Source organism: Tursiops truncatus, chromosome 1 (assembly GCF_011762595.2).
Source record: "Tursiops truncatus isolate mTurTru1 chromosome 1, mTurTru1.mat.Y, whole genome shotgun sequence".
In the NCBI taxonomy this organism is placed as follows: domain Eukaryota; kingdom Metazoa; phylum Chordata; class Mammalia; order Artiodactyla; family Delphinidae; genus Tursiops; species Tursiops truncatus.
Window position 1 is genome coordinate 3,294,691 of NC_047034.1, and position 21,139 is coordinate 3,315,829.

The following is a 21,139-nucleotide window of genomic DNA, read 5'->3' on the forward strand; positions in this document are numbered from 1 at the left end:
TGATATTCCCAGTTTTGTTCTTCTTTTTAAAGATTGCTTTGGCTATTTGTCATACTTTGTAGTTCAATACAGTTTTTAGGATTATTTCTTCCAGTTCTGTGAAAATTGCTATTGATATTTTGACAGGTTTGCATTGACTCTGTATATATCTTTGGGTATTATGGGAAGTTTAACAATACTAATTCTTCCAATCTATGAAGGTAGGATCTTTCCATTTATTTGTGGCATCTTTAATTTCTTTCATCTGTGTCTTATAGTTTTCAGAGTACAGGTCTTTCATCTTTATGGTCAAATCTATTTCTAGGTGTTTTATTCTTTTTGATGCAACTATAAATTAAATTATTTAAATTTATCTTTCTGATAGTTTATTAGTGCACAGAAATACAACAGATTTCTGTATATTAATTTTGTCTCCTGCAAATTTACTGAATTCATTTATTAGTTCTAGTAGTCTCATGGTAGAGTTTTTAGAGTTTTCTATGTAAAATGCCATATAATCTGCAAAGAGTGACAGTTTTACTTCTTCCTATCCAATTAGGCTATCTTTTTTGTTCTTGTCTAATTGCTCTGGCTAGGACTTCCAATACTATGTTGAATAAAAATGGCAAGAGTGGGCATCCTTGTCTTGTTCCTGATCTTAAGAAAAACGGTTTTAGCCATTTATGATTGAGTCTGATATTAGCTCTGGGTTTGTCATATGTGGCCTTTATTATGTTAATGTACATTTCCTCTATACTCACGTTGTTGAGAGGTTTTTGTTTGTTTGTTTGTTTTTTACCATAAATGAGTTTTAAATTTTGTTAAAGGCTTTTTCTGCATCTATTGAGATGATCATATAATTTTATCCTCATTTTGTTAATACAATATATCACACTGACTGATGTGTGGATGTTGAATCATCCCTGCATCACTGGAATAAATCCCACTTGATCATGGTGTATGATCCTTTTAACGTGTTTTTGAATTTGGTTTGCTGATATTCTATTGAGGGCTTTTGCATCTATGTTCAACAGGAATATAGACCTATAACATTCTTTTTTTGTGGTGTCCTTGTTTGGTTTTGATATAAATGTAATGTTGGCCTCATAGAATGAATTTGGAAGCTTTCTTCCTCTTCAATATTTTGGAATAGTTTAAGGATAAATGTTAACTCTTCTTTAAATATTTGGTAGAATTCCCCTGTAAAGTCATCTGGTCCTAGACTTTCGTTTGCTGAGGTTTTTTGTTGTTGCTGTTCTACTGATCCAAATTCATTATTAGTAATTTATCTATTCATATTTTCTATTTTTTTAAAATTCAGTCTTAGAAGATTGTATGTTTCTAGGAATATATCCAATTCCTCTATATTTTCCAATTTGTGGTGTATAATTGTTTGTAGTGGTCCCATATGCTCTTTTTATTTCTGTGGTATCAGTTGTAACGTCTCTTTAATTTCTGATTTTATTTATTTGGTCTCTCTCTCTCTCTCTCTCTCTCTCTCTCTCTCTCTCATTGGGCTAAAGGTTTGTCAATTTTATATATCTTTTCAAAGAATCTGCTCTTAGTTTCATTGATCTCTTCTAACTTTTTTTCTCTATTTCATTTATTTCTGTCTGATCTTTATTATTTCCTTCCTTCTACTAATGTTGGGCTTTGTTTGTTCATTTTTTTTCTAGTTCCTTTAAGTGTAAGCTTTATTTATTTGAGATTTTACTTATTTCTTGAGGCAGACTCATATGTCTATAAACTTCCCTCTTAGAACTATTTTTGCTGTGTCCCGTAGATTTTAGAAGGTTTTGTTTCCATTTCACTTTTTTTTTTCTTCCTTTTTATTTCTTCAATGGCCCATTGATTGTTAGTCGCATGTTGTTAAGCCTCCATGTGTTTGGGTTTTCTCCTAGTTTTCTTCTTCTGGTTGATTTCTAGTTCATACTCTCAAAATCGGAAAAAAATGCTTGATATGACTTCAATCTTAAATTTATCGACACTTGTTTTGTGGCTTAATATGTGATCTATCACATATTAAAGCTCCAGGTGTATCTGAAAAGAATGTTTATTCTGCTGTTTTGGATGGAATGTTCTGTATATGTCTATGAAGTCGATCTGTTATAAAGTATCATTTAAGGCCAATGTTTCCTCTTGATTTTCTGTCTGGATGATCTGTCCATTGTTGTAAGTGGGGTATTAAAGTCCCCACTATTATTGTATTATTATAAATTTCTCTTTTTATGTGTGTTAATAATCTGCTTTATATATTTAGGTGCTCTTATGTTGGGTGTATAAATATTTGCAAGTGTTATATCTTCTTGTTGTATTGATCCTTTTATCATTATATAACGTACTTCTTTGTCTCTTATTACAACCTTTGTTTTATTACTTTTTTCATTTATATTTCCCTTTATTTTTTTTGCTTCCAGAATAGCTAGTCAATTCATTAACTTTTTTTTTTTAATAGATCTTTATTGGAGTATAATTGCTTCACAATACTGTGTTAGTTTCTGTTGTACAACAAAGTGAATCAGCAATAGGCACACATATGTCTTCATGTCCCCTTCCTCTATAGGCTCCCTCCCATCCTCCCTATCCCAACCCTCTAGGTCATCACAAAACCCCGAGCTGATCTCCCTGTACTATGCTGCTGCTTCCAACTAGCTAATATTTTACATTCAGTAGTCTATATATGTCGATGCTACTCTCACTTCAACCCAGCTTACCCCTCCCACCCAGTGTCCTCAAGTCCATCCTCTATGTCTACATTTTATTCCTACCCTACAACTAATTTCATCAGTACCATTTTTCTTTTTTGTTTTTTAGATTCCATATATATGCATTAGCATACAGTATTTGATTATTTCTATCTGACTTACTTCACTCTGACAGTCTCTGGGTCCATCCACCTCACTACAAATAACTCAATTTCGTTTCTTTTTATGGCTGAGTAATCTTCCATTGTATATATGTGCCATATCTTCTTTATTCATTCATCTGTTGATGGATATTTAGGTTGGTTCCATGTCCTGGCTATTGTAAATAGTGCTGCAATGAACATTGTGGTACATGCCTCCTTTTGAATTACGGTTTTCTCAGGGTATATGCCCAGTAGTGGGATTGCTGGGTCATATGGTAATTCTATTTTTACATTTTTAGGGAACCTCCATACTGTTTTTCATAGTGGTTGTATCAATTTACATTCCCACCAACAGTGCCAGAGGCTCTCCTTTTCACCACTCTTTCCAGCATTTATTGTTTCTAGATCTTTTGATGATGGCCATTCTGACTGGTGTGAGATGATACCTCACTGTAGTTTTGATTTGCATTTCTCTAATAAGTAGTGATGTTGAGCATCTTTTCATGTGCCTGTTGGCCATCTGTATGCCTTCCTTGGTGAAATGTCTATTTAAGTCTTCCACCCATTTTTTCACTGGATTGTTTGTCTTTTTGATATTGAGCTCCATGAGCTGTTTGTATATTTTGGAGATTAATCCTTTTTCTGTTGTTTCATTTGCAAATATTTTCTCCCATTCTGAGGGTGGTCTTTTTGTCTTGTTTATGGTTTCCTTTGCTGTGCAAAAGCTTTTAAGTTTAATTAAGTCCTGTTTGTTTATTTTTGTTTTTATTTCCGTTATTCTAGGAGGTGGGTCAAAAAAGATCTTGCTGTGGTTTATGTCAAAGAGTGTTTTTCCTATGTTTTCCTCTAAGAGTTTTATAGTGTCTGGTCATACATTTAAGTTTATAATCCATTTGGAGTTTATTTTTGTGTATGGTGTTAAGGTGTGTTCTAATTTCATTCTTCTACATGTAGCTGTCCAGTTTTCCCAGCACCATTTATTGAAGAGGCTGTCTTTTCTCCATTGTGTGTTCTTGCCTCCTTTGTCATAAATTAGATGCCTATATGTGTGTGGGTTTATCTCTTGGCATTCTATCCTGTACCATGATCTATATTTCTGTTTTTGTGCCAGTACCATACTTTCTTGATCACTGTAGCTTTGTAGTATAGTTTGAAGTTGGAGAGCCTGACCCTCCAACTCCATTTTTCTTTCTCAAGATTGCTTTAGCAATTTGGGGTCTTTTGTGTTTCCTTATGAATTGTAAAATTTTTTGTTCTGATTCTGTGAAGAATGCCATTGGTAGTTTGATAAAGATTGCATTGAATCTGTAGATTGCTTTGAGTAGCATAGTCATTTTCACAATATTCATTCTTCCCATCCAAGAACATGGTATATTTCTCCATCTGTTTATATCATTTTTGATTTCTTTCATCACTGTTTTATAGTTTTCTGAGTACAAGTCTTTCACCTCCTTAGACAGGTTTATTTTGATGTATTTTGTTCTTTTTGTTGCAGTGGTAAATGGGAGTGTTTCCTCAGTTTCTCTTTCTGATTTTTCATTGTTGGTGTATAGGAATGCTAAAGATTTCTGTGCATTAATTTTGTATCCTACAACCTTACCAAGTTCATTGATTAGTTCTAGTAGTTTTCTGGTGGCATCTTTAGGATTTTCTATGTATAGTATCATGTCATCTGCAAACAGTGACAGTTTTACTTCTTCTTTTCCAATTTGTATTTCTTTTATTTCTTTTTGCTCTCTGATTGCCGTGGATAAAATTTCAAAAAATATGTTGAATAACAATAGCGAGAGTGGACATCCTGCTCCTCCTGGAGGGCCGTCTCCTGTCTCTCCTCAGCCTCCTTCATATGCCCCCAGGACAAATGAAGCCAGGGAGAGGGGGTCCTTGGAGGGCAGGGGACCAGCCTGGGAGCTGAGCAGGCTCCCTGGGCCCAAATGGGTGTGGCAATCACCCTCCACTCCTCTCCCATTCCTCCTGGTGGGTCCCTCCCACTGGCCTCTCCTGATCTCCCCAGCCTCAGGGGCGCCGATCCTGTCTGGCCTCCACTTCTCCTCCCCGCTCAGTCCTCCCACATCCTACTGTTTCACTTGGGGGTTCTTCCCATCTCCTTGGGTGTGAGTGTCCCCCCACCAGCAGCCAGCATGCACCCTAGTTGTGGGGAGATGCTAAGTCAGCATCTTCCCGCTCCACCCACAATCTTTGTTTTAAAGTTTAATTTGCTGATATAAGTATTGTTATCTCAGCTTTCTTTTTGTTTCCATTTGCATGGAATATCTTTTTCCATCTCTTCATTTTACTGTTTTCTGGTTGTTTTTTGTAGTTCTTTTCTGTTCCTTTTTTCTCTTGGTCTTCCCTTGTGATTTGACGATTTTCTTTAGTATTATGTTTAGATTCCATTCTCTTTATTTTTTTATATGTATTATAGGTTTTTGGTTTGCAGTTGTCATGAGATTTGTGTATAACTATATATATATATATATATATATATACACAGATATATGTATATATCTATATCTGTGTATATATATATATATATATATATCAGTTTATTTTAAGTTGATCACTTAAATACCTTTTAAAAACTACAGTTTTATTCCCTCACCCCACATTTTACTCTTTGACATGATATTTTACATCTTTTTGTTTGTGTATCTCTTTACTAATTATTATAGTTTTAGTTTATTTTATTACTTTGTCTTTTGACTTTTATACTAGCCTTGTAAGTGGTTGACCCACTACCTTGACTATATGTTTGCTTTTACCAATGTGTTTTTTCCTTTCATACATTTCCTTATTTCTAGCTATGGACTTTTCTTTTCTGCTTAAAGAAGTCTCTTTAGCATTTCTTGTATGGCCAGTTTAGTGGTGGTGAACCCCTTTAGCTTTTGCTTGTCTGTGAGCCTCTTTATCTCTCCTTCAACTCTGAATGATAACATTTCCAGGTAGACTATTCTTGGTTGTAGGGTTTTTTTTGTTTTTTGTTTGTTTGTTTGTTTTTAATTCAGCCCTTTGATAAAGTTCCACTCCATTCTGGCCTGTATAGTTTCTGCTGAAAAAATCAGCTTATATTGTTACGGGCGTTCCCTTGTATGTAACTAGTTGTTTTTCCTTGCTGCCTTTAAGATTCTTTCTTTACCTTTAACTTTTGACATTTTAATTATAATGTTTGTTTGTATGGGTCTCTTTGGGCTCATCTGTTTGAGACTCTGTGCTTCCTGTACTCGGATATCTGTTTCCTTCATTAGGTTATGGAAATTTTCAGTTAATATTTCTTCAAATAAGTTTTATGTCTCTTTCTCTCTTCTTCTGGTACCTCTGTAATGCAATTTTTAGTATGTTTGATGTTCTCTTAGAGATCCCTTAAACTATCCTTATTTTTTTAAATTATTTTTTTTCTTTTTGCTGTTCCAAATGGGCAAGTTCTTCTACCCTGTCTTCCAGATGGCTGATTCATTCTTCTGAATCATCTATTCTGGTACTGACTCAATCTAATGTATTTTTCATTTCAATTATTGTATTCTTAAGTTCTAATTGGCTTTTTAAAAATATTTTCTGCCTTTTTGTTGAAGTTATCACTGTCTTCATCCATTCTTCTGAGTGTGGTAAGCATCTTTATCACTGTGACTTTAAATTCTTTTTCAGATAGATTATCTTCATTTCATTTAGTTCATTTTCTGAGACTATATCTTGTTCTTTTATGTGGAACATATTCTGTTGTCTCCTCATTTAGCCTAACTTTCTGTGTTTGTTTCTATGTACCAGGTGGATCCATATGTCTCCTGGTCTTGAAGGAGTAACCTTACATAGAAGGTTTCCTGTGGGGCCCCAAAGAGCAATTCCCCCTCTTTATCTTTGATTATCTGTAGTTTGAAAATGATATGCCAGTGTGTGTTTTTTTGGCATGTATCCTGCTTCATGCTCTGTGAGCTTCCTGGATCTGTGGTTTGGTATCTGACCTTTATTTAAGGAAATTCTCAGTCATTATTGTGTCAAATATTTCTCCTCTTCCTTTTTCTCTTTCTTCTCCTCTGGTATTCCCATTATGTGTATATTACACCTTTTGTAGTTGTTTCATAATCCTTGGATATTCTGTTTTATATGAGTCTTTGTTCTCTTAGCTTTTCAGTTTTTGAGGATTCTGTTGATGTATCCTCCAGACCAGAGATTCCTTCTTCAGCTGTATCTAGTCTACTAATAAGCCCATCAAAGGATTTCTTCCTCTTACAGTATTTTTGATCACTAGCATTTCTTTTTGGTTCTTTCTTAGAATTTCCATGTTTCTGCGTACATTGGCCATCTGTTCTTGCATGTCATCTACTTTATCCATCAGTGCCCTTAGCATATTAATCATAGTTATTTTAAATTCCTGGTCTGATAATTCCAACGTTCCTGCCATGTCTGGTTCTAATGCTTGCTTGGTCTTTTCAAATTGTGTTTTCTGTATTGTGGCACGCATAGTAACTTTTTCTTGATAGCCATACATGATGTGCTGGGTAAAAGGAACTGCTCTAAATAGCCCTTTAGTAATGTGGTTGTGAAGTCCAGGTGGAGGGGATGTGTTTCTATTCCTATAATTAGGTCTCAGTCTTTTAGTGAGCCTATGCCCTAGGGTGCAAACTTCAGAAGAGTTTCTCAGGTTTTTTTTTGTTTGTTTGTTTGTTTGTTTTTTCTCACAGCTTAGATGGGACAGGATGGGTAGAATGGGCTGGAGTTGGGTATTTCCCTTTTGCAGGTAGTTAAGGTCTGATCATCACTCAGCAGGTCAGGCTCTGGTTAACTAGCTTCCCCTGTGGGCAGACTTGTTAAAAAACAGTTCTCTGGCAAATTTCAAAATGGTTCCTTTTCTCCTCCCGCTGCTGTAAGCACAAGGGAATTTTTCTCTGCTATTTACTGTGGGAACGTGATTGAGCTCCTGGGAGTAAATCTCACAATATTATGGGGTCTGCCTGTGACTGGGTTGGCCTGGATTTTTTAACTCTCAAAGAGTCGTCTGTGCTGAGCCTCCAGTAATTTGTCAATTACGTTTCCAATGTTTCTACCCCCACGCTGCTGTGCACAGTGGTTCTAACTCAGGTCTCTGCTCTTGTGAGCTGTTAATCCACTTATTCGCCTGTCCTTTTTCTCCAGTCTTGGGGATAGTGTTTTTCCCTGTGCCCTCCTCTCTCTTAAAGATCTAAAAAGAGTTGCTGGCTTTTAAGTCTGGTCAGTTTTTTCCTCAGAGGCAATTTTCAAACTCCTTATATGTACAGCCAGAAACCTTCTGTTTCTTTTTTGGCGCATTAATTTTGGGTATTGTGTATGAAGTTCCAATAATATTAAGGTTAAGTTTTATATCCCTATATATATATTCCTTATTGTTTTCCTCTGCAGTTTTTTTAGGCATCCTATTCTTCCATTCTGTCCATTTCTCATCTTCCCAGATCATGGCTTTAAGGTTAGTAAAGTTTCCCAAATTAATTAAAGATGCTATTTCTTTTTTACTCCCATTCTAGTCATGTGGGGTTAAACCCACAACATTTCACTGTTCATTCTAAATTGTGACTTGTGCCACAACTTAATCTACTGGTTGCTCTTATAGGTCTTCCAGTCTTTTGAAAACATATGCAAACAAATAGAAGTTAAGCACTGCTGAAAATCATATTCAAACCCATAAAAACATGTTTTGTTAATGTAATTAATTCTGATGAACACTGTCCCCATAATCCAACAGAAAAAAAAAAAACCGACTTAGTTTTCCTCCACATAATCAAAATTCAGCATTTACTTTTCTTCCGATTGTTGACTGCTGTTTGGGCTCTGTCTGAGATGTTTGAGTGTTTGTTTCTTATGTTGTTCATAACTTGTGTTTTATAAAATCATCAGTTATAATTGTTAGCCTCAATACAGCGATACAGTGTAAATAAATCGTGAGCCAAAGAAATGCCATAGGAAACAAAAATGTGCAAAAACGTGACAAGACCTATTAATTGTCCATTTCTGTAATGAATTGAGACATGGATGATACTGTTGAATCCTTGTTGCTCAAGCATGTTCTTGAATTATTTTTTCTGAAATGATTACATTCACATCTTACTCTGTAAGGTTTAGATCCAAGTAATATTACAATCACAAAGATGTTCTAGAATATATCAGCTCACATTTGCCTCTTTCTTTGATTCCTATAGAAATCATGGAGTGGATCACATAACTGAAAATGTTATTCTGTACTGTCTTGCACATTAGTTGCAATTGATTGTCCAAGTAAAGTTTAAAGTCTTTAAATCATACTTTATCATTTTCCCTGGGAAAAAATGGAACACAATTTCAATAAATATTAATTTTCTCGGTGCTTATCCTCAAATTCTGGTTTACATGGGATAAAATGGAGACTTGACACGCAAAACTTAAACTGAGTTTGGAAACCAAAGAAAGTAGGATGTATAAGAAAGCTCAGAAACATACCTTGAAACAATCTGAAGAGATCAAGAAATAGGCATTTTCAGTTAACACTGAGTGAAGAAAATGGACTATTGGGGAGAAATTTTTTATCTTTTTAGTAAAACTCCATTTAATTTAGTATATTTTCTTGTATATATATTCTAATTTGTCCAGAATTCTAATTTGTCTGGACTGAGCTGAATAATCTTCCTTAAATGAACTGTTTAATTAACTAGAGTGAGAATTAACAGAAAAGACTGTGCTCCATAATAACCCCTGGTTATGTCAACTTCAAAGCCCGCCTTGCCCCTCCTGCAAGAACAGGCTTTCTAACATGAAAATGGAGTCAGGTCGCACCAGTGCTCATATTCTTTCAAAGATTTCCCATTACCTACAGTTACGTCTGCAGTTCCTGGTGGGGAATACAGGTATGGGCTTTCAAGCACAACTTTCTCTTCCTCTAAGCCACTGTTTCTTCATCCTTAGTGAGCATGTCATCAATGAAATGGATCACCATAGAATTTTCAAAAATACGAAATAGAAATTTCCTTGTGCATTGCTCACGGTAAAGCTGAAGACATTTGTGGATGCTCTGGTTAGGGAATATATGCATTCTGGTTTGCCAAGGACAAGTAGTCTCATTTATATCTGTTCTCCCAGCCTAAGTATCTCTTGTGGTCCCTTTCACATTCAACAATGTCACAGGTTGGATGAGAATATATATGTTTACCCTAATAATGGAAGGTAAAGTAAAATGTATGTTTCTTAGTATGCACAACAGTAAATTGTTAGTATGCAAACAGTAAATACCCCAAGCCTTTCTTGGATTTTTTTTTAATTTTTACTTCTTATATATAAATACTCTTTGTTATTAGAGTTGATTTACAATATTATATATTTCAGCCATATGACAGCGATTCAATATTTTTATAGATTATACTCCATTTAAAGTCATTATAAAATATTGGCTCTATTCCCTGTGTTGTACAATATATCCTTGTATCTTATTTATTTTATACCTAGTAGTTTGTACCTCTAAATCTGACTCCACTTCGGCCCTCCCTCATCATCCCTCTCCCCACTGGTAACCACTAGTTTATTGTCCATATCTGTGAGTCTGTTTGTATATATTCATTTGTTTGTTTTATTTTTTAGATTCCACTATAAATACTCTTTATATACATTTTACTTACATAGATATATGAATACATCCATTATAAACATGATCTCATTTAGTCCTTATAAAGGTGCTACAAAATTGGTATTACTAACACCATTTCATAGATGAAGAAGTTTGTTGGGAGGCTGGGTAGCACAAAATTTAATGGTTAGGAACACAGGCTTTAGAGAGACCTGGCTTCTTAGATCTTTATTCCTTAACATGTTAATAAAATTGAAATTCACTGAACATATATTTCTCTTTATTTTATTTCTTTGTATAAGCAGATTCTTACATAAGAATACATTCTTATACATTTGTTTCTTTTCCTGGTGTAAGCAGATACTTCTACCTAGAATGGCTTGCCTTCTCTCCACCTCATTCTTTGCCTCCCAGGAAATGTCTTACTCATTTGTGAAGGCTTTTACTTATTCTGGAAATAATAAAATGCAGTATCTAATAAATATTAAACATTTGTATACAGTTCACGGGTGAGACACAGGTGGAACTGGATAAAATGAAGACATGGAAATAAAAAATATTTAGAGGCAAAAAGAGATTTGGATTTGAGGGAGGGGAGTAAGGAAAAAGATTTTGAATTTAATTATCTCTCTGTATTAGGGTAAAATGGCCAATGGAGTTGGGAAGGTAAATAGGACCAGAATAGAGAAGGCTTTCAATGCCAGGATAACAAATATGTTTTTTTTCATGATGTGTGTGTGTAGACATTCATATACACAGACTAACCTATACTTGAACTGTCAGTGTTTGGTGGGCAGGTAACACAAAGTAAATGGCCTTTGTGAAATAAGCCGAAAGATCTCACATAAGTGTAAAGAACAGTACTGTTCTGAGAAAAAAACCCATAAAATACACTTTGACTAAATGATTTAGCCTGGGTCTTCCAAACACTTAGAGCCTGAGCCGAGAGCTTGTATGCAGGTAATTTATTTGGGGAAGTGATCAGAGGAACAAGACTGAAATGCTAAATAGAGAAGGGTGAGAATCAATGCAAGAGTGTGTTGTTCAGAGCTGGTGTCTGAGTTGTTCACCACCATACAACACTGGGCCCAGTCCCACTGTAGACCTTCTGAGGAGCCCAGTAGAACACCCCCATGGCCTGCCAAGCCCAAAGGACAGGTGTGTTACCAGGTCCTGTCCCTTGAACAGTGCCAACACTTGGGTATCTGCTGTCTCTCGTTTCCAGGACTCCAGTGGTCAGCGTGGCTGACGTGCTATCAGGATCCCCGTCTGCACAGGTGGTTCCCACAATACTTGCTGGAGTGACAAGCTGTGATGAGAGCGTGTGAATATGGACAGAGACCTGTCTGATAGACTAAGTTTACAGATGAAGCAAAGTAGGAACAAATGTTTTTAAAACATTTTCTATTTAGCATGATTGTATGGTTCTTTCAAAATGTTAGTCTCCAAACCTAGGGTTTTATGCCTTTTGGCCACACCTTCATTGTTCATGTGTATAATAACTGATTTCTGAACATGGACTCCATTGAATAAAGGAAGAGGTTAAGTGAAAGATGCTATAGTCACATGTAAACAACAAGAAAGGTAGCATTTAAGGAAGTTATTATGTATCTACTTGGGGAAGGTGAAAAAAAGCTCTTTTCCTTAGAGGATAGACACTGTCTTCTATCCTGTATAAGCAGACACTATGTTTTATTTATCCTAGTATACTCTTGCCTTAGCATAGAACCACACACAGTGTGTGTGTGTATCTATTTAAAAGTATAAATTATATATATATATAGTACTGATATATATCAATACTCGTAAAAATAAGCAATTAGAAATAAAGTAAAAAATAAATATTACAGTGCAGAAGAGGAAAGCGTAATGCCTCAGTACTTTTAACTGTACAAAAGTAGGTTTTCTACAAAAGGAAAATAACTTAATCAACTTATTGGTCTGTCGCAGAAATTAATAATATTACAATCTCTGTTTTCTTGATTCATTATTTAGTTTTAATACAAATCTTTAACAACTAAAAGGAGAAATATTTAATTTCAAAGTTAGTGTTCCAATTCAGAAAATATCTCATTCATGAACTAAAATTTTCACTTACAAGTAAAAATATTACACCACACAATTCACAATGTTTTGCTGTTTTAAATTCTTATCACAAATAAAGTTCCAAATGTTCACATGAAGTGACAGAATTGAATTAGCTCAGGTAGTTTCTTGGTCTTACAGTCACTCTGCTATCATTTTATATTTTAAAGCTACTGTTTAGACGCAGTATGAGTAATATCAAAGGGTGATCATGATTTCAGCTCAATGCAAGCATGGATAATTCTGAAACAAAACGAACTTACTTCTAAAATGAACACGTGTAGCTGATTCTGTGTGTGTGGCTGACTGGATAATTAGGAGTTGCATGATTCCGTGTTGCATTAACTTCCACGTGGAATATAATGTTTGCTGAAAGATCCGTAATTAGTATTGCTAATAAGAAGCTTACTTAGATATTATTAAAACTCAAAGTAATCATAGTGATTGTTTAAAACTTAAACCATAAAAAGGCATCCCTCCACCACCTGAGGAATATTTTATCACAGATATCGATTAGAATTGTGAATACATGGTGATAAAAAAAAAAAGCAGACTAAATTTAGCTAGTTTTATTATTGTTTAAATTCTATACAAATAATGCAACTCCTAAATTCAGGGGCAATCGCTGTCACCACCCTAACTTTGATACACCTCTAGTGGTTAATGCTGTGTTTCAGTTCTTTTTTACATCTAGGAAATCTTTGCCATCAAATCAAAGATTTTTTCTCGTGTTTCCTTCCAGAAGCCTTATAGCTTTTACTCTTAACATTAGGTCTATGACCATTTCAAATTAACTCTTCAAGTGTTGTAAGGTAGTAGTCAAAGTCCACTTTTTCCCATATGAATATTCAGTTGTTTCAGCATCATTCTTTGAAAAAGACAAGAGATTTAGCATTGCATATGTTGGAACTTTTGTCAAAAATCAATCAAGTAGGTCTATTTATGGACACTATTGATCAACATTATTTTTCTCATTGATCTACATGATCTTTTTCTCCTTTATTCTGTTACTTTGGTGAATGTTAGTGAACTTTCAAATGCTGAACAAATCTGGTATTCCTGGATAAATTCCACTTGGTTATAATGTCTTATTCTTTTTTATGTAGCTGGACTCATTTTGCTAATATTTAGTTGAGTATCTTGGCAAAACCTATGTTTTTGAAGGATATTAATCTGCAATTTTCTTTTCTTATAATCCCATTCTCATGGTGTGTTATTGAGATTATGCTCTTAGTTTCCTCCTTCTCTAGCTTCTGAAAGAATTTATGTCAGTCTCGTATTATTTCCCTTTTAAGTGTTGATAGAATTCATCCATGAAATCACCTGGGCCTGAGGTTATTTTTGTGGGAAGGTTTGGTAATGAGTTTTATTTCTCTGTAGATAGCTGTTTGGAACTTTTTCTTTCTTTCTTCTTGCTTTCATGTCGGGAAGTGGGATTTTTCAAGGAACTTCCACACAGACTTGTGAGGCCCTCCCTCTGTGTAGACCCTCAGCTCCTAATCCTCATTGCATAGATTCCATTCACATCAGCAGCTCCATTCTCTGGTTTCTGCCTCTATTTTCTCAACAAGACCACCCTGTTCTTCTCAAACACCAGCTTGCTGTACTGTCACTGATAGAACGTCCTCAGGAAGAGCACCGTGGCACTCCCAGAGACCAGTATCTCTTCTTACAGGAATCTCTTCTTGTTCTCTCTGTTGTCTAATGCCTGAAACAGCCATTTCCCATATTTTTCCCCCAAGTTTTACGGTTGCTTATGGGGGAAGGCTTAGTCTCATATGCCAGCTACAAACTGCATCATGAGCATGAGTTGCTGCAGTTGCTGACTTTCAACACCCCCTGAAAGGAGTTGAGGGCAGAGATCGGGAACGAGGCATCTGTGCTTTGGGAAAAACTGGCAGAACAGGTCTTCAGATAGATATTTTCAGGAGAAGATTTTATGAGCACAATTCTTGCATTTCCTCTTTTCTAGAAAAGCACTAAAATCATTAATGGTGACATCTGCTCCTCGTGACTAGCAGCAAACCTCTGCCAACATGTGTGCTTCACTGCACGTCCACCCTTCACTAAAATCATATATAACACTGACCTTCCCCCCACCTCTCTGGAGCAGTTCCTCAGAGCTATCTGAAATGCTGTCTCCTGGGCTATAGTCCTGATTTTGCCCCAAATAAAACTTAACTCACAACCCTCACGTTGTGCATTTTTTAAATTGACACGAATGACTCCGTTTAAAAGAGGAAGTGTCCTGAAACTTAGTTTGGGCACTTACTCCCAATATTACAAGAATTTCGATATTTTTCTCACTGGTATTCAAGATACCCATTGTCCCATGCCTCCCCTTTTCCAAAATGTTTCCATCACCATTTCAGTCCTATCTAAAGTATTTTTATTGCATATAAAAATATTATAAGTTCCCTATTTTGTATGAAAGCATCTCTGAAGTCTGTTTTCAATATACCTTTACATACATACTGGGCTCTACCATCATGCACACACTACAAGCTCCAGCCAGCCTTATCTGTTGATGATTTTCTGAACCCGGCATCCCTTCTTGTTACGTGCCTTCATCAGTGCCACATCCTAAACTACTCTTCCTTCCTTCCTTCTTACTATAAAAAAACTTTGCCAATTTTTAAAAACCTAGCTAATATCCTACCTCCCCAAGAAAATGATACAACAGAACTTATATATATTTTTTATATTAATACCCCTTTGTTCATTAACTTACCAGATGGTCATGTTTCTCTTCCAAGAATATGTTTAAAGCTCAAGGAGGACAGAAGTTCCATATTTAGTTTTCCTAACTCAAAAGCACCTTTTCTATCTGTTAAGGGAATGGGTACTGATGTAAAAAATATACTCTCAAAACTCAGAAGCTTCACATCATTTAAGCTTATTTCTAGTTTATAAGTATCTCAAGCAGGAATTCTAATTAGTTAGGCATCTCTCCTTCAAGTGACAACCCAGGGGGTCAGTCACCTTCCATCTAGGACTCTGCCATCTTCAACACCCTTCCAAGGTCACCATGTCAGACAAAATCAAACTGGAAGGGGTTTTACTATGTCTGCATCACTGTTCACAGTCTGTTGTCTAGACCTAGTCACATGGGCACACCTAACTGCAGGGAGGCTGGGAAACAGAGTCTGGCTGTGTGTCCTGTAGAAGGGAAATTGTAATAGCTTGCCATCTCTGTCCCATCTCCAGGGTATAATTTCTCCTTTGTCTTGAGTCCCCCACCTTTCTAAAGCTCACTTTGGTGTTTGAATTTTTGGAACTGAAGAAAGAGCTCAGGCCGCTCTATGTGCCTGGGAATTATTACCACCTCTGATCTCAGCCCAGATCAAGAGTGGAACAGAGGACCTCAACCGAAGGGATCTCAACTTCTAGGCACATCATGCCAGCAAGACGTTAGAGTGATGTCCTGCTTTTCTTGTATTTGTCTCCATTCACAAGAAGCAGAATTCTAGTCTTCTGAGAGAAGTTAGTTTTCAGGGAGAATGAAAAGGAAAGGCAAGGGCTCTGATCTTTCATAAGTAGTCCTCTTCCTGCTTCCTTGCGGGAACTACAGCCCTGCAAACTACAACCACAGTCCCACTGACTTTCTGCGGGCAGAAACGACCCTCACGATATAGAAAGGACCCAATTCACTCAACAGTTTAGATTTACAGTTTAGCATCATCTGTGTTTGCTTGCCTTAGATAGATCCCCTTCTCTCTCTTTTTCTCTGAACTGACACCCATGTGCTCAATAATTCAGTTCTTTTTCAGTTCCACAAAAGTTTATTGAAAGCCAGAACCAGGCCCTGGGGATATGAATATGAATTCAACAATGTTTGTGGATTTCAAAGTGATAGACAACAGATCTACACACACACACACACACACACAACTCTAGTCCACATATCTCCCATTTTATCCAGTCTTTGTGACTAAGTGTCTCTCCCAGCTCTCTTTCTGCCATGGTCTTTGTGGAGACTGTAGCCTTTCTTGTTAATCCGGGGTGCCTCTTTGATTTCCCAACCCTGCCCAACCTCACCCAAGGAGATGGACTCGCTTCCCTGTTTCTCAGCCTAAATAATATAGTATCTGTGAGTGTCTATTTCAGGACCAAACCCAATGAGCATTAACTTCCTTTCCTCCTATGCTCTTCACCAGAACTGCTTTCCCTCCTTAGAAGTCTGATTTGAGAGTCCAGCATAACTATAGGTAAGATAATTCAGAGTAAAAATTCTGCAGAAAATGATGCAATAGAAATAAAAACAAGAGTCCATGTGTAAGACCTGAGGCTGGAGATAAGGACCAGGGATTCAGTCTCAACAACTCATAGCTCAAGAGTGAAGCAGTGAGGAGAGATAGATGCTAACACTGCCAGGTCTAAGTACCTCCTGCCCTATGGGAGGCTTGACCTGTGAACGTGCATAGGAGGGAGCCTACAGGTGGAAGGAAAAATAGGGAAAGCTCTGGGGCATGAGATAGAGAGTTTGGTAAGAGAGGCATTGCCTAACACCACCAGCATTTCTGTCTCTCAAGACTTCCCAGCGGGCACACTACATGCAGCCAAACTGCACTGTCATTGATCCCAGTTTTGAGCCGTGATTTTCCATGCTGTGAACTGTAATTCTGTGTGTTTTCTTGTTCTCAAATTCTATGTTTCTTTTTTCTGCATCATACCTATATGTCTTGGTTTAATGCATGTTTCCAAATTCCTTGACATTTCTGCTACAAGGTGTGGAGTCTGATTCTCTTTCCTGTGGATACGGGCCATCCTCAGTGACTTACCTTTAATAAATAGGATGTGCAGATGTGAGCTATTATATAGAGAATGGATAAGCAACAAGGTTCTACTCTACAAACATATAGCACATATATATAAACATAAAGAGCTCTATTCAATATCGTATGATAAACCATAATGGAAGAGAATATTAAAGAGTGTGAAAACAGAATGATATACTTGGTAATCATAATTTTTAATACATAAGTATTCAGAGAAAGTGAGAATGAATGAATGAATGAATGGATCAATAAATAAATAGAATGAGACAGAGATGATGCTGTGTGACCTCTTAGTACAGGTTAGGACAGATGATAGAGCCTTTGCCCAACTCTGCCTCAGGACATGTGCCTTGGGAGCCCTGAGCTGACATGTAAGCAGTGTGGCTACCCTGAGGACACATGATGGAGAGCTTACACGGACGGGGCACATGTAGACTGAGGGAGGAGCCTGAGAAGCCCAGGTGTTCTTTCCCTCAGTTGTTTGACCCTCCCAGTACCACCTGCTAGACTTGTGACTAAGCCTTAAGATGATCTCAGTTCTGGGCTTTGAGCATCCCTAGCTGAAACCGAGTGGAGCAGAGATGAGCCTTTTTCTAGGTGTCCTGTCTGAAACCCTGACCCAGGACCATAATATAGGGTTGATTTATGCCACTAAGTGTTGTGGTAGATTGTTATGCATTCATAGTATCTGGAATAGATTTTTGTAGTAGGAGTAGAAAACTGCCATAACACAACTGAAAACATGATATTTTGGGATCACAATGAAGGTGAAAAGAAACTGGAAGGACCTTGAAGAAAGTGTTAAAGAAATTTTAAAGGGCCACAGAAAGACTGTTAGTTAATGTTTGATGACCCTCAAGGAAGCTGCTAGTGAGAACTAAAAGGTAAATGAGGAAAGGATTTTGGGAAGGTGAAGGGAAGCTTGCTGTATAGTGGCAAATGTTAGCAACACTGTTACCAGAGGCTACCAGGAAAATAAAAAATAACCCTACTGGACAGGATGCTCTAGATGACATCCAGCAGGGGATTGAAGGTGCTACTTGGCTTCTTCTTACTGCTTATAGTAAAGTGTGGGAGAAAAGAAAAAAAAAAAAAAGGTAAACTAAAGGAAGAACTTTTAAATATAAGAGATCTAGGGCTTGCTAGGTTTTAAACAAACCATTCTCATTATTAGTCTCTCAGAGATTTTAAAATTAAGAAAAGGCCTCAGAGCAGAGATCAAATCCATGAAGTGGCTGTAAGATCTTTTATGAAGAAATATTTATGGTTGTGTCTCTGTATAGTATTAACATGCAAGACATGTGCAGTATGTATCTTTTTCTTCATTTCAGAGGGGTCCAATAGAGTGTCTCAGACATGGTGGTGCTAAAAAAAATCGTTCCTTTTTCAACTGTGTTATCCAGTGCACCATTTGTCAATCAAAGCATGTCAATCATTGGTTTCCATATTTAAACTACTAAGGGAAGAGGACAGAAACGAAGAAATAAATCAACCAACTGTTAGTCACAGTAAATTTTCCTCCTTTTTCCATTATCACTCATCAAGCATGAACTAATACGAAGCCACCGGGCAAATGGCCAAATGCCCCCTTAATAGGCTCTTCTACTGACTTCTCAGAATCAATTCAGTATTTAAGAAAACACACAACACTAAGATGATGTATTGATGAAACATGTGATAACTCCATAGGTAATTATAATAATCATTACTTCATTTGGAAAATACAAAATAATAGCATTGGATATTTTAATAGAAAAACATTCAATGGGCATCTTGTTTTTCAGCCATTATGATTATATTGATTAAAGTGACCCAGGAAACACAAATAGTTAATGAAGACCAATGACATTGAGCTTTACTAGTAAGTACTTAAGCAACTCACCAATTATTTAGAATGAGTTAAAATCAGTTTCATGAGAATAAAGCAATAAATTGTGAAGAATTCAGAAAAAAAAAACATTTACTCAGTTTCTTACCTGTCAGGCATGATATTAACATTTAGTCTGGAAAGGAAAACCATATGTAAACCTTGCTTTCAAGAAACACATGGAGAAGCAGGAGGAGAGATGTATCTGGGTGCAAGCTCATGTTTACCTACTACCTTATTTTTTACTTGATCTTATCACCTATGAGATTAGATGCTTATTTTCAGGGTGGAGAGTGAATATTACAACTCTTTGTATTTCGAGTTCCTTAGGAAATGGGTTGTGTGCACTCAGTAACTATGAATAATGAATGAAGGAATGAATATGGAAGTGAATACTCAGACTGAGGAAAAAATCCATGGGAAATATCGATACTTAAAGGACAAACATAGTATTGCAATTACTTGAAAGAAACATAAAGCATAGTTGAAAATATTAGAGAGGAGAGAATAATCAAGGGGAAACACATTTGAGAGCAAAGGAGAGGGTAATAGATCCCCACTTGCAGCTCATCACTAAGCTATGTCAATTTACCATCCATATAATTTTAAATTAACTTTCTCCTACTCATTACTACTGTCTTGGGTCAGTCCCTCACCACACTACCTTCTTAAGCCATTATGACAATCCGCTCACTCACCTTCATAGCATTATATTTTGGCCCTACGAGTAAATCCCTCCTGCTTGGGAGAAATGTTTCCACTGGTTCTGAATCTGATACCCCAACCAGTTATCTGGGCAGTGTGTGAGCGTGAGTGTGCATATGAGTGTGAGTATGTGTGTGGTGTGTGCACAAAAAAGTGCAGGTCCTCCTAAGAAAGCAGAATGCGGAGCCAACTATAAAGTTGATGCGGAGCCAACTATAAAGTTGAAACCAGGAGACTTCACATCATTGGTGTAGTTCCTGAAATATATGGATTCCAACACAAAAGTAGAGTCCCAGTTGCATGCCGATGTTGTCAAGCAGCAAGAATATTTAAAATGATGTGAACCGACTAATAACATTCTTGGTTCACAAGGTAATAAGATAAACGTCCAATGATATAAAGCTTGTTGAAAGAAATACTGAATTATATACCACCAGCTATTTTTAATGTATAGTAAAAATAAGCTGTTAATGTTATAGATGAAGCATGTCTAAAGATGAATTGTTCATTTCTTGCCTTAATTTCCCTAATTTTAGAACAGAAGGGAAGATGCCTTTACTCAATATTTCCCCAAACTGTTCTGATGCATCAGACAAATTCTGTGTGATAAAATAATTGGAAAAAGCTTTTGTTTACCAGTGAATATCAAATTATTACTAGATAATTTACCTGTTTTCAATACGTACTGCATTCTGGAATGTCTTGTGATTTAAGACGTATAGGTGTTTACAGGAGATTTATAATTTGCTATCTAGTTACCATTATGACTTTTCAACCACAGCTGTATTACAGGAGATAAATCACTGGAATAAAACATCTGAAGGATCTTGTATATATTTATACTACCTTATGCTTAAGAAAAGTTAAACAGAGCATATAAATAGCTGAAACTGAGAAACTTGTAATGCATAACAAACAAAGGGGTTTAATTTGGGAATATTACCAATCAGAACAATTTCTTCCAGGGTGAGTGAGAGGCAGAGAAGAAAGACCATCTCTAATAAGTACTTACTGAGTACTCTAACTTAAATCTAAATCCTGAAAACTTGCATACCTGTTGCTGGGAATTGAATAAAAGTAGGACATCTACTGAAGAGAAACAAATCTAAATTAACATGTAACTCAGTCAATATGATGTGCTTCCAAATCAGTTACCTATTGGGGAAGTCTGATGCATGTTTACCATGAGGAATTATAATATTTTGGAACCCAGTGTTGACTGGAACCACCTATTGCTCTGCCTTAACTGAGGCAGCACTGTTTTCTGTATAACAATAAGGTAGATATTTCATAGAGGCTTAAAGCACCAACCTTCTTTC

The 21,139-nt window shown here is 36.4% G+C and overlaps 1 long non-coding RNA gene across 3 annotated transcripts in view; it reads left to right on the forward strand.

Moving 5' to 3' along the window:
- Positions 1-21,139, forward strand: part of LOC109547513 (uncharacterized) — a 268,139-nt gene that overhangs the window by 115,468 nt on the left and 131,532 nt on the right. The window contains exon 3 of one of the 3 annotated variants that reach the window (XR_004524070.2): positions 11,611-12,108. The exons of the other annotated variants lie outside the window; for them this stretch is intronic. This is a non-coding gene — a long non-coding RNA (uncharacterized lncRNA). Of the gene's footprint in view, positions 1-11,610; positions 12,109-21,139 lie in introns of those variants that run through there. 3 annotated transcript variants of the gene reach the window in all.